This window comes from Hypanus sabinus, chromosome 26 (assembly GCF_030144855.1).
Source record: "Hypanus sabinus isolate sHypSab1 chromosome 26, sHypSab1.hap1, whole genome shotgun sequence".
NCBI lineage: Eukaryota > Metazoa > Chordata > Chondrichthyes > Myliobatiformes > Dasyatidae > Hypanus > Hypanus sabinus.
In genome coordinates this window covers 25,408,705-25,412,186 of record NC_082731.1, presented here as the reverse complement: position 1 = coordinate 25,412,186, position 3,482 = coordinate 25,408,705, and the positions used below count along the sequence as shown (strand labels likewise).

The window sequence follows — 3,482 nt, the reverse complement described above, 5'->3', positions numbered from 1 at the left end:
ATAGTCCATTCAGAAGGCGATTTAAACTCTCTATCCCTAACGTGCTGCACCGGCACTAAAGCCCTCCATATTCCAACTACACACGTAGCGATAGAAACTACTTTTAAACGGTGAAAATGGAGCTCGCGTGGGCCATTTGCTCTGTCAGCTCATTCAACACATTTTCGTCCCTCTAAGGCTTTCCTACTCTTGTTTTTCTTAAATGTCTCACCTTTCAAACATAATCCATGACCTCTGGTTGTCGTCTCACCACACCTCGTCGGAAACGCCTGTTTGAATTTTACTGTCTGTTCCCCAACATATTTTTATATCTCTATCAAATGTCCACTCAAAGGTCCACGTTCTAAAGAATACAGCCCTGATCTTTTTAAGCTTTCGAAGATTTGACATTGGGAAATTAACTTGGTCGGGTGTCAGAACTGTCAGTGGGAGTGTATTTTGGAGATATTGAGGACAATTCTATCTCCCTTACTACAGCATTTGAAAGAGAAAGGAACAGAACGTTAGGAAAGCGTTTAACTGGAGTAACGGGAAATATGATGCTATCAGACTGGAACTTGGACGCAGACATTGAGAAAAGATGTCATCAGGCAAATGTACGGATGAAATGTGGCAAACGTTCAGGGGTTATTTGCCTCGAATTTTCTTAAGTACTTTCCAGTGAGACAGGGAAAGGTTATTGGAACCGAGGTTTGCAAATGTAAATCAGATCAGAAAGAAAATAAAGTTCATGAATGGTTAAAAAAAAACAATGATAGAGATCTAAATGATTATAAAACTAGGAAGAAGGAGCTTTAGGAAAATATTCATAAAGACAGAAAGGGACTTGAGAAGGCATCGGCGGACAGGATTAAGGAAAACCCGAAGACTTTCAACAGATATGTGACGATCAAGCATATAAGACGTGGGAGAATACGACCAATCATGTGTGACAGTGGAAAAACGTGAATGGAAACGGAGGAGATAGCAGAAGTTCTGAATGAGACTTTGCTTCAGTATACACTACGGGAAAGGATCTTTTCGATTTTAGGCATGACTTATAGTGAACTGAAAAGCTTGTGCGTGTAGATATTAAGAAAGAGGATGTATTGGAGCTTTTGGAATACACATATCCACGTATCAAATTTGATACGTCACAGGGGACAGAGGACGTTTATCCCAGGTTCGATCTTTACATCGTCAAAGAGGACGGGAGAGATTCCAGAGGATTGGAGGGTTGCGGATGTTGTTCCATTTTTCAGGAAAGCGAGTAGAGACCAGAGATTCTTACTTCGGTGTTTGGTAAGTTGATGGTGGAGATTGTGAGACGCAGGATTTTTGAACATTTGGAGAGACATATAATTAGAAAGAGTCAGCATTGCTTTGCCAAAGGCAGTTCGTGCCGTAGAATACTGACTGAATTTTTTGAGGATGTGACAGAACTCATTCATGAATGTAAAGCGGTAGATATAGTGTATAGGGATTTCATCAAGTCATTTCAAGAGGTACCTCATGCCAGGCTTCTGGAGAAAGTAAGGGAGTATGGAACAAAAAAGGACATTGCTTTGTGGATCTCGAACTGCTTTTTCCACGGAAGGCAATGTGTGGTTGCAGACGGGTCATATTCGACATGGAGGTCAGTCGCCAGTGGTGTGCTTCACGGATCTCTTCTGGGACATCTGCACTTCATGATCTATACAAATGAACTGTAGGGAAGGGTTAGTAAATTGTCAAATCTTTACCATAACTAACATGTGGCACGGACAGTAATACAAAGATTACCCTGGAAGTGATGTGTTTCAACTTTCTACACAATTTTCTAAAATACCTCTGCAGGACCCACTTGCCTTACGATCTGCTTGGTGCTAACATGTATCATGTAATCTGACTGCTTCCAATTCCTCTTAAAGTATCGTGGACCAGAACCGAGATATCCAACCGGACCTGTCTATTGTTCCCACAGAAAATCGCCTCTATTCCCCGATTGAAGATAAAATCTCCCGTCACCGTTGCAGTTCTCGTTTCTCTGTTCTCTACCGACTGACTGCGCGAGACTCGATCATTGCAGCTCCATTCTGAAATGCCGTGGGTTTATTATTGAGACAAACGGCCAAAAGGGAATACTGCACTAGCTGCACATCCCCCTTCCCTGCCTGACAGTTACCCAGTTAACTGTCTACTGCAACACAGTGATGAATACTTCCCTGTAGTTCCTCATTCTCCCATAATGCAAGTTCATCAAGCTGCAGATCCATCAACCATTCTTTCTCTGACGAGCTGCAGCTCGGTGCACCTGGTGCTCATCCAGCTAGCTAGTGGTTTTCCTGAATTCCTATATCTTACACAGAGAAGTAAACACCGAGCCTTTGCCATTCTGAATGCACTAACTGACATGGAATGACAGACAGACTTTATTGATCCCTAGGGAAATTGGGTTTCGTTACATGAATGAACAAAAAAAGAAACGTTACCTGGTACTTACCAGGATCAAGCCTGACTTCGACTAAGCTTGCCTGATAAGCCGCAATACTGGACCACTCAGAATAATATCCGATCGGCTTCTACCTGCCTTATGTTTATCCGCATTTTCAAATGAATCTTGCTCAGTCATCGGTGGCACTCAACTCCGGGAGAACTGCGCGAATGATTGCCGTCGTAATCTTCTGTGCAATCGTATGTGGACAAAGTAGCACTCTCTCCAGCCCAGTTCACTGATTCGTTGCAATGTCACTCATGCTGCTAATTAGTTTCATGTTGTCTTCCTCGGTTTTGCTCTCTTCCAATATATATCGCGGTTATTCTAATAGCATGGAAAACCACGTGAACATTACTCGAGTTATCATGCTGAATTACAATGCAATAAACCATTTTCCGCCAAAGACCATGGTTATCGTACCGGGAGGAGAAAAAAAAATCAACGTAAAAGCAACGCTCGAGGTATATTACTAATACAACAGAACCCAAGGTTTTATCGGCGACCAACAGCTAGAGGTTAACGAATACGTTTAGGCACGGACGGGATTTGAACCCGCGATCTTCGGTTTACGAGACCGACGCCTTACCACTTGGCCACCGCGCCTGAACTCGTGCATATGTGTGCAGAACTACCCCATGATGACAAGAATGTTATAAGCAGAAAACTATTAATTTTTGAATCAGTGATAGCCATATGCTATTGTATGGTCTTGGAAGTACTAAGATATGATGCATAACTCTGTAACTATTCATTTAGCAGCATTGGCACAGTATTTCAGTAATTAACTGGTAACTTCTAGTTCTCACTTAAGAATTTTCCTGTTCTGAAGAGTAGTTTTATTCCTCTCCAGCATGACTAACCCATAGTGGAGCCTTCCAGAAATGCCCATTCAATTCGATGGTAAGTGATCACCATTCAAGAAACTGAAGATGAATCTGTATTTTCATACATAAATGCATTGAATAATTTAGGTTGTTGAAGGTAGAATGACTGTGGAATTTAATGAAAATACGTCTGCGCGAGATAT

General features: G+C 41.9%; 1 non-coding gene across 1 annotated transcript; it reads right to left on the bottom strand.

Annotated features, from left to right (window-relative positions):
* Positions 1–2,986: 2,986 nt before the first annotated feature.
* Positions 2,987–3,058, bottom strand: trnat-cgu (transfer RNA threonine (anticodon CGU)). The gene has a single exon. It is a non-coding gene; the product is annotated as a tRNA-Thr (tRNA).
* Positions 3,059–3,482: the final 424 nt, after the last annotated feature.